The sequence below is a fragment of the Ictalurus punctatus genome, chromosome 22 (genome assembly GCF_001660625.3).
Source record: "Ictalurus punctatus breed USDA103 chromosome 22, Coco_2.0, whole genome shotgun sequence".
In the NCBI taxonomy this organism is placed as follows: Eukaryota; Metazoa; Chordata; class Actinopteri; order Siluriformes; family Ictaluridae; genus Ictalurus; species Ictalurus punctatus.
The window spans coordinates 7,273,211-7,294,031 of record NC_030437.2 but is presented as its reverse complement, the minus strand read 5'-3'; the positions used below and the strand labels follow the sequence as shown (position 1 = coordinate 7,294,031).

Below are 20,821 nucleotides of genomic sequence, written 5' to 3'. Positions count from 1 at the left end.
TGAGGTTAGGCAATGATGTTGGGTGAGGAGGTCTAGTGCGCAGTCAGCATTCGAGGCTCTGTGCAGTTCACTCAATTCTTCCACTCCACAAACCATGTCTTCTGGAGCTCGCTTTGTGTACGGTCATGATGAAAATTGTAATGGTACAGGACACAAAGACATCCTATACAATTGTGCGCTTCAGCTTTATGGCAACAGTTTAGGGAAAAACAACATATGGGTGTGATGGTCAGCTGTCCACAAACTTTTGACCATACAGTGTAATCAGGTTGTACAAAATTGAAAATCTAGATTATCGGTGTTGTACATGATTTAACCGGAACACATAGTAAAAACATTGAGAAAACATCAATTTCATCACGTTAATATAGTTTGTCTGTACAGACTGCTGATTTTATACAGTGGTGCTTGAAAGTTTGTGAACCCTTTAGAATTTTCTATATCTCTGCATTAATATGGCCTAAAAGTCGACAACCCCAATTAAAAAAATGAGACAAAAACATACTTTTTTTTCATTTATTTATTGAGGAAAAATGATCCAATATTGCACATCTGTGAGTGGCAAAAGTATGTGAACCTCTAGAATTAGCAGTTTAATGTGAAGGTGAAATTAGAGTTAGGTGTTTTCAATCAATGGGATGGCAGTCAGGTGAGAGTGAGCACTCTTATTTAAAGAACAGGAATCTTCTTTTTTTATTTATTTATTTTTTTTACACAACACATGTTTGTGGAAGTGTATTATGGCATGAACAAAGGAGATTTCTGAGGACCTCAGAAAAAGAGTTGTTGATGCTCATCAGGTTGGAAAAGGTTGCAAAACCATCTCTAAAGAGTTTGGACTCCGCCATTCCACAGTCAGACAGATTGTGCACAAATGGAGGAAATTCAAGGCCATTGTTGCCCTCCCCAGGAGTGAAGACCAACATTTGTTACCAAATACCAAAAGGCAGGTGCAGAATCAAAACAAAAGGGGCAAGGTAAGAGCAAGACATTTGTCTTGGTCACATAGGAACCCAGGATAACTTCTAAGCCACTACAGGCCTCTCTCGCATTGGCTAATGTTAATGTTCATGAGTCCACCATAAGGAGAACACTGAAAAACAATGGTGTGCATGGCAGGGTTGCAAGGAGAAAGCCACTACTCTTACAAAAAGAACATTGCTGCCCATCTTGATGGAACGATGAACTCTTAATTACACCAGCAAATTCTAAAGGAAAATGTCAGGATATACATCAATGAACTGAATTTCAAGAAAAAGTGGGGCATATAGCAAGACCCTAAGCACACCACTTGTTCTAATAAAGAACGGTTAAAAAAGAATAAAGTTCATGTTTTGGAATGGCCAAGTCAAGGTCCTGACCTTAATCCAATAGAAATGTTGTGGAAGAACCTGAAGCAAGCAGTTGATGTGAGGAAACCCACCAACATCCCAGAGTTGAAGCTGTTCTGTACTGAGGAACGGGCTAAAATTCCTCCAAGCAGATGTGCAGGACTGATCAACACTTACTGGAAATGTTGCAGTTATTGCTGCACAAGGAGGTCTCACCAGATACTGAAAGTAGAGGTTCACATACTTTTACCACTCACAGATATGTAATATTGGCTCATTTTCCTCAACAGATAAATGACCACGTATGATATTCTTGTCTCATTTGTTTAATTGGGTTCTCTGGATCTACTTTAAGGACTTGTATGAAAATCTGATAATGTTTTAGGTCACAGTTGTACAGAAATATAGAAAATTGTAAAGGGTTCACAAAATGTTCAAGCACCACTGTATATGTTTGTACCATGACTAATATGCAATATGCCAGGTACATCATAAATTATACCTCATAAGACAGAAGCTATTTTTTCCTCAAATGTAAGCACCATTAAGTGCCTGCACTCTTACTTTTATTCAAAACTTCTCAAGGGATCACAGGCATTTCAGGCTTATTAGCTAGACTGTAAGTGGCTTTGCATAATGAGCAGGCTATGTTGGAGAGGAATTGATCTCTTATGAGATGGCGCAGATAGATTTTCACCCCCTGGAGCCCAACAAAGTTTACAAGACTATGATGAATAGTGAATAGGATATTCCACACCATAAATCAAGGACAAGGAAAGTATGTGTGGCATGTCAACTGGGGCGACTCGGAAGAATTAGTGTTGGGTGAAACATTACTAGTTGGATTAAAATAAGCAATCCGAGTATCAGTCATGCGAAGAGAACAAAGCATAGGCTAATGAATTAATAACAGCAAAATTAACAATGAAAGCGTTTAACAGCAACGTTTAGAAAGAACTTCAAATGAAATCCGCACAAATTTGTATATTGAAAGTTATATTAATACTCAGCAAGTCCAAATAATGCTTTTTCCAGCGCTCTGTATGTCAACTGATAATGTAGTTGCTGTAAGATGCATTTATAATTATGCTGAATTATTCTAGTTGTAGGTATTAGAACTTGCTTTTCAAGAAATTCCAGCAAAAAGATGAACAGTTGTATGTTCATCTAAATGATGTGAAATGATATATTGAGATCAAAATCCTAATTAAAAATACAACAACAAAAAGGGTTCTGATTTTCCAATCGTATATGAGGATTTATTTTTAACTATGTACACAAACATTTTTAAAATTATTATTTATTTTTTTTTAAAATGGAAATTCAGTCACATACATATTTCTTAAAAAGGACAAGCAACATTCAAATAAATTTTTCATTTTCTGGTAATATAAAAGCATTTAGTGAACTTATCAAATCTGCATATGAACATCGTTAATCCTACCATGTCAGTGACGGATGACGCTTAATCCGAGATCCATCCAGTTCATTAAAACTGCTTCTCAATAACTACCCTGGTCAAATGGCAATCATGAATAAACATCTTATTTAAACATTTTAAGCCCAAAATGAAGCAAATAAAAATAATAATGAGGTAGAGCATCCTAAATCCCCTTCTTGGTCCGCTCATGTAAGACTAGTGGATGTTTTGCATAGGACATCAGTTCTTGTCGGGAAATGTTTGTAGTGAAAATCGCATAATACCTTTGAATTTGTATATCTGGGCTGAATTTGTTTATTTCCACTTGCAGGTGGCAGAAGTTTTATTCTATTTGCATTGGTGATATGAAATGTGTTAGTGATTTGTTAAGGAGTGCCAACCAAGTGTGTGATCAGTCTGTGGCGCTCTAAACTCACTTACTGCATTCAGTGCTTGTAACATGCAAATACTAAATATAGCACCAAAATAAAAGACTAATATACTAATGTATGTTTATTCTTAGGAAAAAAAAAAGGTCAATCAAATAGAGCTATTAACCATCCAGAGAGCTTCTCTAAAAGCATGACAGTGAGGTGGTAGTGTACATAGAGGACTGTATGTTATAAAGTTACAGTTGCAATCAAAATTATTCAGGTTTATTGTCCAAATTTACAGACTTTCAGCTGTTTGCAATGAACAAATCAAACAAAAGCAATTGAAATAGAAGGCGGTTGCAGCACGCAAACCCAAGAATATTACTGAACTGGAGGCCATTAATCATGAGGTTAATCATGAGGGTTAAGATTCCTCAGGAACGCTGCCAGAAGCTGGTGTCTGGCTCTGCATCTCGTTTGCAGCATGTCAGCAGCAAAAGTGTGCTCTACGAAGTACTAAAGATGCTTACCATGAAGGGGTTGAATAATTTTGAGACTGGAGAAATCATTATAAGTTGCATTTTCAGTTGAATCTAGGGAAACCAGTTGAAGCATTCGTTGTATAATCTTTCAGGAGCGAGAAACAAATTCAACTAAACAGGAACAACATCTACAGTGAATGTCATTAAAGTACATTGCTGGAAAATTTGGGGCTTACGTGGCATTTGTGCTGCTGTAATTTTATTTGCTGGAGGCACTGCTGCAGTACTGTAAAGCGATTAGTAAATACAAGAAGATTAGGCTGACTGTTGAAATTCAGAGACGCACGCTGAACTTCAAAAAATATTTGTGCTGAAGGCTGCAGAAGCAAACATTTCAACTACTAAACCACTGACACATTAGCCTACAGTGTACGGAACAGAAATATTGATGGGATGTGGGTTTAGTATTTTATTGTACACTTTTTTTCATAACCTATTGAAAAAAATCCCATTGTTTCCAACGACGTCTTTATCAGTTCACACCAGATCAGGAAGGATGCCATCAGAATGAAAGAAAAAAAAAAAAAATCATGACAAGGCTGACTTGGCTGCAGAGCATGATAATGTACTTCAAACTGCCAAACCTTGACTGTGATAATGCAATTTATTATGTATAGCCAGCGCCAGTGTCAGTTTTACGGTTTCTGAAGTGAAAGTTGGGCAACTGGCACTGAAATACTTAGGCCAGGCCCAAAGGCAATGGAAAGAGTGCGAAGGTGGTGATGATTCCAAGGACACCAATTATGCCCCAGAAGATCCCAAAAATTAAAACTGCCCCTGGTCAGACTTATTGTGTCCCATTTCACTCTCAAATACCCAATCGCAGTATCATAGGTAATCATGCCCATTATATTCACTAATATCCAATATTCAGTATAACCGCACTCTTGCTTGCACGATATTGCATACATTTATCAGCAAATGACCTGGAAATGTTTTTTATTTGCTTTATAATCTTGCCTAGGATTTCTGCAAAGATCACATTAGTTGAGGAGCCAGTTTAACAAACTCTGTGGCAAAAACAGTCAGTCTCTCAAAAGTTAAGTAAGATAATGGGCATTGAGTTATAAGAAAATAAACTTGTTTTTTGTCCATTATTTTCTTTTAATAAAACACCTTGTTGGGGGTTCTCCCTTACACACAGCATGCCAGACAAATGAATACACATCTGATAAGACAAAAGTATAGTGGTCATTAAGTAATCTGAATTAATACCGTTCCGGTAATACCTCTTTCACCTTATCATACAGATTGGGATCCGGTGAATTTAGCTCAGCTTGAGCTCCTATCCAGTAATTACATGGGGGATCTATGGAGCTACATACCTCCTGGGAGAGCTCTGTGAGTGATGGGGATGCTCTATGTTCAGCTCACTCTCCATCACCCAACAGAGCTCATGCCTCTGTATCTATCAGGGTGCTATTTCTGTACTATTCCTGTACAGTGGGAATGGAAAACGCACCATGCCATGACAGAAACCGCATAAAGGCTGAGATACGCTCCATCCAGCATAAATGATGAAGCAGGGGTGTTCAGGGCAATTGATGCAACCCCTTTGCCAGCAGGGTGACACTGTGATTACACACCGCATAATGAAAATTGTAGTAGAGTGCGGGGGGTCTTCAGTGTTCAGTCCTGTCTCCAACTGAAATGTCGATAAAGCAAAATAAACAAGGGTTTACCGTTAATAATTCAGGTTAACAATTTAAAAATACCTGGGCATATATGCATAAATCTGTGCATAAACTGTGTGTATAAACTTCTCAAAGCACTGAACGGTGGAAAGCCCGAAGTAGAATACTTTGTTTCAGGAGTGTTTTATGAAAAATACCTCAAACAAGTTAAATGAAATGAGTTTAATTAATGGCATATTTTTTTCCAGATCAAATAGAGTGGAAAAAAAAAAAAAATGGAATCAGTCAACGTTGAGGAAAACAATATGGAATCACCTTGTAATTTGCATTTCTAAAACAAATACCAGGACTAAAAGTCTAAAAATTCAAATTAGTCTGCAATTAAGAGTGCTTACAGAATTTTAAAAAGTGCTTACAGACCTTGGATTGTTGAAAGGAAACATGGGCTTAACAAGAGAGTTTTCAGTTGAAACAATGGAAAGGATTATAAAACTCTTTCAAGAAGGAAATCCAAGACAGAGTGTGGCAAAAGATGTTGATTGTTCCCAGTCAGCTGTGTCTAAAATTTGGTGCAAGTATAAACTAAATGGGAAGGTTATAAAAGGAAAACAAGAATAGAGTTGGCTAAAGTGAAGCAATCACGGAGTGTGGATGATTGGATGAAAGTGATATTCAGTGATGAATTATGAATCCGCATTGGAGAAGGAGATGATGCTGGAACTTATGTCTGGTGCCGTTCTAATGAAACTTATAAAGATAACTGCCTGAAGAAAACAATCAAATTTCCCCACTCATGATACTTATGATATGGGGTTGCATGTCAGGTAAAGGACCAGGAGAGACCTCAAGAGTCAATGCACAGGTGTACGTTGAAATTTTGGCACTTTTCTCATTCCATCGATATATAATAGGTTTGGCGATGAAGTCATTTTTCAGGATGATAATGCATCTCGCCACAGAGCAAAAAGTGTTAAAGCTTTTCTTCAGGAAAAGGCAAGGCAACTCTGCGACATGACCAGCAAACAGTCCGGATCTCAATTCTATTGAAAATTTATGGTAGAAATTTAAAAATTGGTCCATGACAAGGCTCCGTCCTGCAAAGCTGATCTGTCAACTGCTATTTGAGAAAGTTGGACCCAGCTTGATGGAGAATACTGTTTTCCATTTGTGAAGTCCACGCCTTGAAGAATTCAGGCCGTCATAAAAACCCGAGGAGAAGCAACAAAGTACTAATTGTGGGTTTTTTTGTTTTTTTTTTATGTGCCATCATTTCTCTTAGTCCAATCTATACAATATTACTTATGAGTAAGGAGTGGGAAATGTGCGACCGCCAACAGGAGAAGCAACAAAGTATTAATTGTGGGGGGTTTTTTTGTGTGCCATCATTTCTCTTAGTCCAATCTATACAACTCCCATACATCTATATTTATCCCATGTGAAACAGCACAACATTTCCACTGCTTTTCCCAGTGTTCATCACTGGAGCCCAGAGGTGAAATATTCCACATGTTTATGTACATATCTGGTTAACATAACCCACATATAGTGCCACTGATTATATATGTGTCAAATGACTTTTGTGCAGCAACTGTGATGATAATAATGCTCAAAAAAGGTCAAGAATAATCATTATGAATGCATCGATTGATTTGTTTAGTCACATTTTATTGGCTATGGTACGAAAAAGAATTAACCAATGAGCATCATGCTTTTTGTTTCAGTTTGAAAACGTCTAGCTACGCTAAATGTAAAAAAAAAAACAAATAAAACAAAGAAAATCAGTGACTTATTAAATATAAGACATATTGAATGTAAAAACCCAAAAGTTTTCAAACCTGTCTGAATTCACGCTGCATTCCTTATATCCGCCGGTCATGTGGTGAACACAGCATAAACTTGCACACAACATTTCTAAATATTATCCCTATTAACCAATTCAGAACTTTTTCTACACAATGTGGATAACAGACTAGGTTGACACTAGACAATGTTGATACTTTTTTGGTTGATGCAGTATGCTTTGGTACTTATGAACCATTCCTCTGCACTATGAAGAACAAAAGAACAATTAAATAAAATACCCAGCATAGCACATCATTTACTCGAGAAAACATGAAACTGATTCTTGAGCTCATACGGTCAGCTCACACTGTACCTGCATTGTAATCACACAGGACAGACACATTAGGTAGAAGACAGTCACTCAGACATGAAAGTACTTTGACTCACAGAAGGATCCATCAATCTCCTAAATACTCTAATACTTCTGATACCAGATGCTTATTCACCACTAAGACTCAATTCACCAGATGGAATACAAAACAAACGAATAAAAATCATCGTTATTCAAATAGACTCATTATTGGCTATGAACGCCAGCAAGACTGAAAACCTTCTCAGACCTAAGATCTCTCACAGCAGCATACAAACACATATGTAAAGACAGAGGAGAACTTATTAGGTTTGCAGAAATTTAATCAGACCATTCTTCTTTATTTCAAGTTGAAAGAACCGTTTTAATGAGGCTTTGTCTGCTTAGCACGATCTATACCTAATGTAATTACCACAGTATGAGTGGGCTGACTCTTACAAGGTTTCATGACAATGAGAGAGATTTTTTATCTCTAAAAAACCAACCTGTCTTCCAATTAATGGGGCTGGGGGCTCTACTCTCTGTAGACATGAGCCACTAAGAACTAGTCTAGTGATAATTAGTTCACCTTGGAGCCTGTGGAACAACTAACAGTTCATCAGATGAACATAGATATAGTATAAACATGATACATGTACACCCTAATTCAACCTCCTGCAAACAAATAGTCATGCACAAACACTTCAGCTTTTTATTGCAAGCAATGCAATATAAACTGCATAAATATCACACACTCATTTTAATCTCCTTATATTCTATCAGGAGAATCACCTTTCTCCTGATAGAACTGATAGGATGCATTTGAATTAGACTATGTAATGAGGATTTTATAAATCCATGTGCAAATTTTTATTAAAAGCAATACAGATAAGGTCCAAAGGAAGCAATGTCCAAATTGTAATTCCAAAAGCAAAGTGGAATAAAAAAAAATAAATAATTTTAAAAAGAGTAAACCTAAACAGTAAAATGTCAAATACAAAGCAGGAATAAATAAGCAGACAAGTTAGCTTGCTTTGCTAATCTGCGAGTTCACTGGACAGGCCATGCCCCAAATGACAAAGTATCTCACTATACAAACTTGAAGCTGTTCTTGTGCTGCTTTTCATTTTCAACCCCTGATGCTTATTATAAAATGATAAAATAAAGAATAAGTGAATATTACTTATATGAGTAAGGAGTGGGAAATGTGCGACAGTCAACAGTTCTTTTAAAAAATATATAAATAAATAAATAAATAAATAAATAAATAAACAAATAAAAAAAAATAAAATAAAAAAAATCACCTTAACCCTTGTGATCTGTGTCGGCTGTTGCAGGTCAAACACCTCCGGACCTCTGCCACCCACAGACTGACAGCACAGTGCAATGGTTCAACCAAACACTCAGAGTGCTCCAACGGGTGGTAGAGGAGGACGGCCAAAACTGGGACCTCCTCCTCCCTTATGTCTCATGTTCACCCCTTTGAACTCCTCTTTGGGCAGTGACCAACCAGACTACTAGATGTTGTCCGCAAAGCCTGAGAGAAGCAGCCCTCTCCATTTCGGTCCCTGTTCGAGTACATCCAAGAAATGCAGGAGCAGATCGACCGGGTCACCCCCATCGTCTGGGAGCACACGAAGGCCACCCAAAGAGCAACAGAGGACTTACAATTGACCAGGTGCTTCTCTGCAATGCCCCCTGTAATGCATCCTGGCCCACTGCCAGGGGCCCTACATTGTCCTCGAGCACACAGACACCCAATTATACCATGTCAACCTGTTCAAGAAATGGGTCCAGCCTGCCCCGGTGCTGTCCGCTTTTTCTGCTGTCCCCTCAGAGCCTGATGAGTGTACCTTGGTCCGCCAAGGAGAGGACCTCACCCCCACGCAGCAACAAGAGCTGACAGAGTTGGTAGATCAATTTGCCACAGTCGTTTCAGCCAACCCTGGCCTGACCCATCTGGTCCAGCATGACAACTATTACGCCGCCAGGAGTGGTGGTCAGACAGTGGCCCTACCGTGTTCCAGAGGCAAGCCAGCAAGCTATTGAAGTTGTCCAGATGTTGCAGGACGGAATCATCAAAGAGTCCACCAGTCCATGGTCCAGTCCCATTGTGATGGTTCCGATGCCTGATGGCAGCACCCGCCAGAGCAATGACTTCCAGAGGCTCAACCAGGTATCAGAGTTTGACAACTACCTCTTCCCCGACTCAATGATCTGATCGAGCAGCTGGTGAGAGCCTGGTTCATCTGCACCCTGGACCTAACCAAGGGCTATTGGCAGCTAGAAGCATTGAGGGACTATCCCCAATACACATCCAAGAATCAGGTATGCGCCTTTTTGGGGTTGGCGGGATAATATCATCTCTTTGTCCCTAACTTCTCCTCTTTAGCTTCGTCCCTCTCAAATCTCACAAAGAAGGGCCAACTGGGCCGGGTGTTATGGGCCAAAGAATCAGTGCAGGCGTTCCAGGCCCTCACCAGCTCACTGGTCCTCCGGAACACTGATTTCTCACTAACCTTCACTGTTCACACAGACACCTCTGAGAAGCCCATCAAGGAACTGTGCTACTACCTGGCGGGCTGACACTTCACCCTGGTCACGGACCATGCCCCCTTGCAAAGGATGGCCCAGACTAAAGACACAAACAGTAGGGTAACCAGGTGGTTCCTCACACTACAGGACTTCTCGTTCCAAGTCCAACATCGGGCAGGGGTCCAGAATGGGAGCGCAGATCGCTTCTCAAGAAGGTGTGCATTCTGGACCCAACGCAGGACGGCAGTAGGCTTGGAGCTGAGGAAGAGGGTACTGTGACGGCAGGCTGGCAGCCCCCCCCCACACACACACACACAACGAAGCGTGCTCCTTGTACAACTGCCGGCAAGGTGCTGAACAACAGCACCTCGATCATTTTGGACAGCAAGAGCACGCATGCATGCATGCTAACTTGTGCATGTCTCTCTCTCGTGTTCCAGATGACGACAAGAACAGTGGAGAATAAGCTCCCCGGCTGTGCTGCAGCTCTGTTGACCCTCCACGGTCTCCTCTATGCCTCCTGGGTCCTGTCTCGTGCCAGCTCCAGCCTCCTCCTCATGCCCATCGCTAGAAAGACAGCAACTTCCCCACTTTCATTCCTCACCCTTGCACCCACACTCCCGCTCCTCACTTTTCAATAAATACCACTGTTTTTAGTCACCTCGACCTCCCAGTGTCTGTTCTGCCTGTCCCGGCCTAGAGGGCTCACACACATCCAAGGGGATTTCAGGAAGGCCTGGTAATTAGCTAATTAACTGGATCAGGAGTGTTAAAGCAGAAAATACACAGGATTTGGAACCACTTCACAGGTCTGTAAGAAGAAAGTACTAGTCGTTCATAGAGGCAAAACAAAGACCAAAGCCACCGGGAGTAACTGTCACAACCTTACCTCAAACCAAGCTAAGAAAAAAATAAACCCTCAAGCTCTCACTTAAAAACCTAGCAGCAGTCTGTCAAGGAAGATAAGAGAGACTCAATTTCTGATTAAATATGGTCAGTCATTCATTCATTCACCTTCAGTAGAAACTTTATCCTGGTCAAGGTGGATCCAGAGCCAATCCTTGAAACACTGGGCTGAAGGTGGGAATACACCCTGGATGGGATCACAGGGCACCATGCACACACACTCATTCACATTTAGGGCAATTTAGAGTAGCCAATTAAAAAAGTGGTAATTTTTGGGAGGTGGAGGATACAACTGAATTCAGAAGAAACAGGAGGATGTTGAGAACATGCAAAACACTGCACAGACAGTAACCTGAGCTCAGGATCGAACATTTTTTGTGTTATTACTTTTTCATCACATGTTAAATTATCCAATAAATGTGTTAAAAAGAGAGAGAAAAAAAATCACGAGTGACCAACACACATTAAATTATTGACCAGAGTTTGTTATATTTATGCAGGGAGCTCTCAAAAATGTATTCATTGGAAAAACATTCGCAAGCTAGCTAGATTTTCCTGGTGAGTCTACAGCACCATTTTGTTCATTAGGAAAGTGGAGGTCACATTTCCAAAATGACACAATTTGGAATTCTGCAATGCAATTTCTCAGTTAAAGCCCAAAGGCATTTCTTCCTATTTTGTAGCTAAAAACTAACCAACACTGTTTTGCTCTTTTACAGTCTTTCAGATGGAAGGAATTGGGTCTCTTGTCTTCGCAGATGGCAGGGAGATTTGCAGGAAGATGCATCAACTGTTTAAATGTTTGTAATGTTTAAATGATTTTAATAAATGTCACCTGAATTTCATGCAATTGATTGTTTATTCTGTGAGCATTTTAGTAGATTTTTAGCATACAAACTAATTGCATTTTAGGATAATTGTAGGAAAAAAAACAACTATTCAAATATTTGTATAAACAACAAATCTGTTATTTCTGTGGGGTTTTTTTTAACACATCTTTGTGTGGAAAAGTAATAACACACGTATTGTGTTGAAAGCAAGGCAAAATGTGTTGTCCTTAACTAGACATGCAGGTGTGTTCATTTTTAACACGATGTGTTCTTTTTTTAACACATCTGTTTTAAGAGTGTGTGTAGGATAAGTGGTATGGAAAATGGATGAATGTACCGTATAATGCACTTCAAACAAATCAATGGAAAAAATTAATCACAGAATAAAAAAATCCCATTTAAATGATCCTTTTGAATCAACATTTAAATATGTTCATTAATAGTTTATAGATAATTGCTTTTTTGGATGTTTCATAGAACATATAATAGCACCATCTGGTCTCTACAGACTGAAGAACGGCTCCATTCTTCATTATATTGGTATTTTTTCAAGGGTACTGTTTTTAATTCAAAGCGTTTTGCTGAAAACGTGCTGAAAATCTCCCAAACAGACTGTCACATCCAAAATGTGAATAAATGGCTATATATCTGTAATATAAGTCTACCATGAAAGGTCAGATGATCAATCTTGCACACTGTCTCATTGACACCAAGCTTGTGCAAGAAGCGAGAAACACTGCGGGTCAATGTGAGCTCATATCACATCCATTACACTGAAATTGGCAATTCCAGTGCCAAAAAAAAATTGTAAAAATTGGAAACCGTTCTTTATTTAAATGAGAGATGTGGGCACAAGATGGTGGTCAGCATTCTTGAAGTGTAAAGGAGAAAATTGAGAAAAGAGAGTACAAAAAGCCAAGTGGAATCAATGCTCATGGTTTTAGATTAAAAAGCTGAGGAATGCTTTGAGAAATCAATAATAAAAAGAAAAAAAATTCAATCAACATGGAAGTGAATGGGTTCTTTTTCTAAAACAGTTTTATGGATTCTCCTTTGCTAAACACAAAGGAAGTACAATATACAGTATTCCCTTTGCATCAGAAAAGGAGCTGAAGGTTTTTGTCATGCTTTAGCCTCGATGAATACTTCATATAAGTAGCCATAAGCTAAATTGAATAAACTGTCACTGTCTATAACTCACATTAGCATCCAGTCCCTTTCACTGGTTCACTCTTCAATCAAAGCGCAGCACAAATTACGTGTCCATTACTGTCCTGCAATCAATCAAGCAAATGCTGCATGCGTCCAAACTGAAAGATCTGTCTCTATCCTGGCCACATGTGCATCTGTCTTTTACTGTAAATGAAATCGATATAAAAGAAGCAGGGAGAACCCTACAAAATGAATTTAAATGCCAGGTGTAGATAGAGCAGATCATTATGTAAAAGCAGATGTAATTAAGCTAAGTAAGAGGATGAAAAGAAAAAGTTTTGAATATCAAAAGGAACAGTATTTGGTTTGAGGCTGCAGCAGCACTTAATTCTGAACTCAGTCCAAATTAAACAAAGCACATTTCTGCTTATGAGTAATACATATGGAAGTGCTCGCTTCTGCAGAGAAACACCATTTACCACCATTACAAAGACACAACAGGCTATTTAAACTAAAGAGGCTGAAAGTTTGAGGTGAAAGTTTTGGCTTTTATATAAATTCATTTTAAGTGTGCACACATTAAAAACATTTAAGACTTTGCAAAATAGCATCATAGTGCGAGGCCTAAATCTCATTTACCCACACTGTCATTATTGTAAGCCAAGACTTCAAAGTGCTGGGTGACAGCAACATATCACCACATTATTTGAGGACATTTTCATTATACACAAACTATATCATGGTTATATTTATATTTGCTAACAAAATGGCAGCAATTAAAAATGCAACATGTAAATGAGTTAATAAAGCTACTGTGAAGAAGAGTGGAGTTATATAACCACTGACATCCATAGCTCTCTGAGGAAAGGGCACAGTGTCATATTGGGTTTAATAAAACCAGAAAACTGGGACATGCCTCATTGCCATTACACTTAAGAAGAATATTAACATTCTTAAAAGAGAGATATACAGAACATGCTGTAAATCTTAAAAACTAACCCTGGAATTTAACAAGTATACCGGCAAGATTCAAAAGGATATTCACTTTACGTCAAAAAGAATGTAGACACCAGAGAGAAAGCAGTGCCCTTTAAATTCATGTCATGTCAAACTGCTCTCAAAGCTCAAATCATTCGGTGCTAATGTCATTGAATAGGGATCACTTCAATCTCTCTTACAAAGTCAGTACAGCGTTCAGTCAGACGCTCAACAGTAGGATTCTCACAAAAGAACATTACAGAGAATTTGTTTAAAACGTTAACCATCATATTCCACACAGTCTGAAGGGAGGAATCAAAAATACAACTGCTCTTGAATTAATACTTCGGAATGAACTACATGCCCAAAACACCTCAGCATCAAATCTATGTTTAAATGACGTTCCTTAAACTTACAGAATCAACTTCCAGACTGTTATTCAGTTATTCAGGTGTGCAGTTGCAGTTTTTCCTTCAATATACTGAAAAGACTGTTTCAAATAGTTTTAACAAATAAATGAATAGCCATTAACAGTCCTAATGTCATGCACTGTAGAATTAGATACATACTGAACTGCAAATAGGGCAGAAAAGAAATTAGCATTAAGACCGTAATTATTATTGCCTTCGACCAAAAATTCCTGCATTCCATTAATCCAGCTTTCTATCAGTACTCAATGAATAGCTGTCCATACTTGACTGCAGTTTTTATGACTAGGAAAAGATGAAAGAATAAGTTATACTTACACTTGGGCCTGAAGGATCTGCCACTGTCACATGCAGAACTTATAAACAAGATTTTTAATCATATTTATTGTTAGATTTACTCCATTTCACTCAACGTGGAATTGGGCATAATTTTCCTCCAATGAACCTTCCATCTTAATTTACACCTGGAATCTAGTCAGGAAAAGCCTTTTTATCAAACTACTCTCTCTGCACTAACACCGTCATGTAATGGAGGTTAGTACGGATGCAACTGCACTTAAGAGCTTTAATAAAGAGTATAATTTCCAGAGGGCAAGGCAAAACACAAACAAAGACAGACAGTGGTCAGGCGATTAGGCAAACAGTACAAAACAGGGAAGGCAGAGAATCAAGGTCAAAGGAGTAAACAAAGTCAAAAACCTGGCGAGCAAACACACTAACTCAATGCTTGGTACACGACAGAGAAAAGACCAACTGAGCATATCACTTCAGGAAGACTGTATGCGGGAGAGAGTCTCTTAAGTAGTGTGGTGTAATTAAGCATGTAATTGGGAACAGGTGTGTGTGATTAGTCTCCAGGCGTAGGTGAACGTTGTTTGGGAGTTGTAGTCGTCGGCCATATTTGTAGTTTGCAGTGCATTCTGGGAAATGGAGTCTGCCGTGACATGACAAACACGTGTTGGATAAAGGCATCTGTTTAATGTCTGCACTCAATTAATATAAAGAATTGAATTTAAATACCGTATAACTGGGTTATTAGTATTGCTCTCAATATACTTTTCTAACAATATGACGCATTGCTATTGCAGTGGTTCGAACTGTTGTCATAACAAGGTAAAAGTATGAAAATTTTATATTTTATCTGTGTCAATATCGCCTCGTGTCAGTATCGTCTCACGAAGCCTGTGGCTTTAGTGTATCGTCTCATGCATAGTATAAACAAATAAAAATGTCAAAATTGTTAGCACTGCCAAACTGCTTTTGAATATGAGGTAAAATAAAATACTTTAGAAACTCCGCTTCCCACAACAGCATTCCACATCCTGTTTTATTTCATACATATTGCATGAATAAATCTGTTAAAATAATGAGTCTACATTTAGAAAGAATTCTATAAAAAGTCATTCAGCTGGAGTTTAAGTCCAGAGATGCCTGTGGGATGTGAATTAATGTTTCATTTACACATACATTACATGGTACTTGAGTACACTGCAAATTTCCAATTAACTCCTGATGTTCACTTGCTTCTGGTGTTACATTTAAGTGCTTCTTTTAGAAGATGCTAGTTTTATTTATACCAGTGGGACAACCAAGAAATTTCTCCTTGAGCAACCTCTATAATTCAGCCAGTTCATACTCATAAATAGAAACAAAGAAAAAAAAAATAGAAAATTAGGAATTAAAAAAAAAAAAAACTGTCACAAATCAGTTTTCATTCGTAACTCCCAGTCCCTGCTCTAGGCTCTCTGCTACAGTAGCATACAGTATACTTAACCAGCTGTGTGTTTTTTAACCTATCACGTTCACTTTATTTGTCTCTGTCATTAGTGCTGTAGTGTAACTTTATGTAGCTTTTACACAACCAGTACAGCCGTTTCGGATTTTCCCATGGCTCCACCTGAGACTATATGTAGTCTATTTCATAGTGACAACATCAGCGTGGAAGCTTTTAACACTTCAGAAGAGATCTACAGTGTAGCCTTGGCTTCGAAGATATTGGGATATAATTTTAGCACATATCTGCCATTATTTCACCAGCTTCAAGGAATGAACCACAACACGGCCACAAGGGAGGAACTACCTATAATGAGTTTTCCTGCCCGTGGCAACTCAAACTATTATTAACCTCTGGATGGCCACCTTTAATCAGTCGTGGTATATTAACCCCCTCTAATCGACTCCGCATTGTGACCCAGGAGCTCGGTGAACATCTAACCCTCATTCCTTTTGTCTTAAACAGTTGCAATGATATTGGTACACACCTCTGGTGCCCAGAGCTGTGTGGTAATGGTGATGGTATTGGAATAGAAATGTGACTCACTGGCTCCAGTAATGGCACAGTTTCATAAAGCAAAATTAGCAGGAGGGGCTGTCAAACAAATCCAAACAGCTGATAGTGGACAGATGTAGTGCCACAAAAAGGGCCGATTACAAAGCAATTCGTTTAGTGTGGTTATATAAGTCTATTTGCTTTTTTGATATAATTACAAAGTCCTGTGGAAGATTAGGCTTACAGCACTTAGTGTAGGGGTAGTGATATATGAGCAAATTTCCCTTTTATTACATACTGCAAGCAACAATAACCCTCAGCCGCCAAAACCCAGTTTTCTTTTTTTATCATTTTAAACTGTTTTATGGATACCTCTGCTCAAGAAAATATGCACAAGAAAGTACTGGCATCTTTAAAATACGTCCCCGACTCTGTATACTCTTTCTCTCGTTGTCAGTGGTATTCGGAAATTCAAATAATATTTATTATTTTGTAACTTTTTGTTTAACTATGAACGATACATTATAGCACAGTGATATTCTTTTCTTTGCATACCCCAGCATGTTAGGAAGTTGGGGTCAGAGCACAGGGTCAGCCATGATACGGCGCCCCTGGAGCAGAGAGGGTCAAGGGCCTTGCTCAAGGGCCCAACAATGGCAGCTTGGCTGTGCTGGGGATTGAACCTCTGACCTTTTGATCAGTAACCCAGAGCCTTAACCGCCAATCCTGTGAAACACGGAGCCAGAATACACCCTGACATGGGTTAGTAATCACACCTAGGGGCAATTTAGCATTGCCAATCCGCCTACATGTATGTTTTTGGGAGGTAATAAGAAACTGGAGCACCAAAAGGAATCCCAAGTTTTTGTGCAGGGTGAACCTGCACAAAAACAACAGCACACAGACAGAAACCTGAGCTCCGGATCAAACCTGGAAACCTGAAGCAATGAGCTGTAAGCTGAGCTGTTTCCCTAATTACACTGTTAAGTTACGTATTATATGTAGTACGTTTTTATCATTCTAACAAAAAGGCACAGAAAACCACTTAGACCCACTGCTGCCTTTTTTTAAACTGCAGAATTGTACATTTTTGTTCATTTGAACATGTTAGAATGGAGGGATAACATGCTCATAATTCAAACATCTACCTCGATTATTGAAAAATGTCTTCCAAAACATGCAGTAACATTAAATTAGGAGGTGGGCTTTTTTTGTCCTCAGTAGGTTAATGCAATATGCAATATCTGTATTTTCCCACCATACTATGTGACTCACTGGCAGCCAATTTAATGCCATTGTGACCAAAAACAGACAACAACCATTTGTGACTAAAGTCTCAGTGTAACCGCTGCTACGAAGCTCGTCTAAACGCCACCAATAGGAGGACGGTATAGGATGATGCAAAACGCAGGGGACAGCTACAAATATGGTAATGAAAATGGCAAAATATATCCGACACATAAAGATAACATAACAGCATAAAAAACAAGCAAAAAAGAAACATAAAAAAACCATCCATATTACCTCAAGTTCACTTTAAATAATTTTTATAAATTATAAATACATTTCCTGCATGAGCCCAGATCACACTGATTAATGACGTAAGCAGGACGTAGTCCTTTTCTTTAATCGCAGGTCTCTCGTTAGAGGATGTTCATTCTATAATCTAACATGGTGACCGACAAGTTATCGCACAGTTTCTGTTATAGAATTCAGCCAGGATTAGATTTGTGTCTTGTGACATTGTCGTGACCGTTTCGTGATCGTGATCGATCTTGAAGACGTCCAAAATCTACTTTTCAAGCGTGACCTATTATGTCCTCATAGTAATGTGAAAACTACAACAGAATGATTGTCTATAGATGGATGTGCCGATTGGCCAAATCATATCACGTATCTCTATCATGTGCCTTTCATGTGTGACGCATTTGAAAAACAATTCAACGTGACCTAGCAGCATGGCGAATGAGAAGCTGGTGGGTCAGTATTGTGGCAGTGGTTTGGCTATGCACAGTCAGATATTTCTCAAAGTAACGTTGTCTGTAAACTTTGTCGGGCAACACTCAGCACTTCCGGAGGTAATATGACTAATCTTTTCAACCACCTTGAAAGAAAGCATCCAAAGTAACATGCTGTGAGTGTTTCACTCAGGGCGGTACAACAACCCCACTCATCTGTATCTCACGAGGTCCTGCAACATCACTGAGTGACGGATTAGGGCAGTCAAAAAAATACAATAAAAGCAGCAAACGATGGAAAGAGGTGTCTGACGCGGTCACATTTTATCTAGCCGAGGATATAAAGATAATGATAATAATGAGTCTTTATTAGTCACATACACATTACAGCAGAGTGAAATTCTTTTTTTTGCATATCCCAGCATGTTAGGAAGCTGGGGTCAGAGTGCAGGGTCAGCCATGATACAGAGCCTCTGGAGCAGAGAGGGTGAAGGGCCTTTCTCAAGGGCCCAACAGTGACATCTTCGTAGTTTTGTAACCCAGAGCCTTAACTGTCAAGCCACCAGTGCCCCAGTTCAGTCCAATGCAGTTCAAAGCTCTGGACAACGTGGGATTTATGAGACTGATGCACACTTTAGATACACTGTATGATCTGCCAAATCGCAAATATTTTTATAATACCGCTATTCCCCATATGTATAGCGAATGCCGACAGATGATTGCTGCACAAATAAAGCACAGTGAATTTTACCATCCGTTTTATTGATGACTGGAAGCTAAAGCGTGCATGTCTTCAATCAAACTGCTGCCCTATTAAATATTATCAACTGACTGATGATTACAACGTTAATATTTAAAATAAAGTTTAACTCAGGTTTTAATGACCATTTTGACAACTGATTCTTTAATGCGCTATTGTATTTTAAATCGTGCAAATAGATAGGACTCGTTCCAGTCCAGAGATTCTCGGGAGTACATCTCAAAATTGGGAAGAATCATGGATCGTGGATATAAAGATCGTGATATGATTTTTTTTTTTGGAAGATCACCCACCCCTAATGAGTCGTTTCAAATAAATAGAAAACCGCTGAACCTTTTTGAAAGCGTTTTGTTGAAACAGTTGTTGCAATGTTGGAACTGTGAGTCTCTGAGGCTGAAGCATGCCTATAAAATAAAAATCAGTTAAATTCAACTGAAAAGCGTGTCTCGATCTAAGCAATAGACAGAATATAATTATTCATTATAATGCAATTATTAGGTCATGCATTGATGTTGGATCTGTGTCAAAGTAGCTGATATTATAGCAAAAGAGAATCGGTGTCTTTAGGACAAAAGGGCAGGCTGGAGAGACGCTAAAGTGAAGGAAGTTTGCAGTGAACTACAGTCCAGTAAAAGAGCAGAAGGAAATCACTGAGGGAGACAATTTACTCTACAGACTGACAGAAACACATAAAAAACAATTTTTTAAAAAAGCACTACAGCACAGGACATTCATAAATTCTTATGGAAAGTGAAGTGTATATACAAAAATGTCTGGTATGTCTGAGAAAAAGAAAATTAAATATGTCCTATAACCGTGAGACGTCCGATTACTCTAAGGAAAGAAAAGACAAGTTGAGGCAAATCTACAGAGAAGAACGATGAAAACCCATGAGGAAGAGCTTTATATGCTGAACAGCGGCAACAGGAAGAAGGTGAAAATTGATGTACTACAATATAGGAGGATGGTCTGACGGGCAGATAAAAAGACTGAGAGAAAGACAGAAAGAAGCAGAGCTGCTAAAGTAGGGGTTTAGAAGAGAGAGAGAGAGAGAGAAAGACAGAGAGAACGCAGCAGGAGCACAGCAGTCTCTGTCAAACATTTCCTCTGGGAGTTTGGCGTGTAGCTGTCATTAATACTTTAGAAATTAGCTCCACTGCAGGGCTACATCACACACACGCTTGTGCACTGCACTGTGGATTCAGACAGTCACACACTGACCAGGTGGATCTGCTATACAAGTCCTTTCCTTATTCTGTAGGTCCCTGTAGATCTACTCCACAGGTAAAGCCCGACTCCATCAGTGTTTAACACACATTAAAAACTGCACTGGCTTAATCTGTTTACCATTCAGCTCTTTATTTTTAGTCCCGCCAGGCATACTGAGTCAAAATGTCACTTTTAAAACTGCATGAAAATTGACTTCTAAAGCCAAATGTTATGCCATGACCTCCTCAACTTAACTATAACTGATGTGGAATTGTCAATAACTTGCTATTTTGGGGCTCGTGCATCAGTAATGTCCTAAGCTGGTCTAATAACACCAATTTGATAACTATAGTTTGTCTGCAGT

General features: G+C 38.9%; 1 protein-coding gene across 5 annotated transcripts in view; it reads right to left on the bottom strand.

Annotated features, from left to right (window-relative positions):
• Nucleotides 1–20,821, bottom strand: part of mctp1a (multiple C2 domains, transmembrane 1a) — a 152,516-nt gene that overhangs the window by 92,385 nt on the left and 39,310 nt on the right. The window lies entirely within an intron of this gene.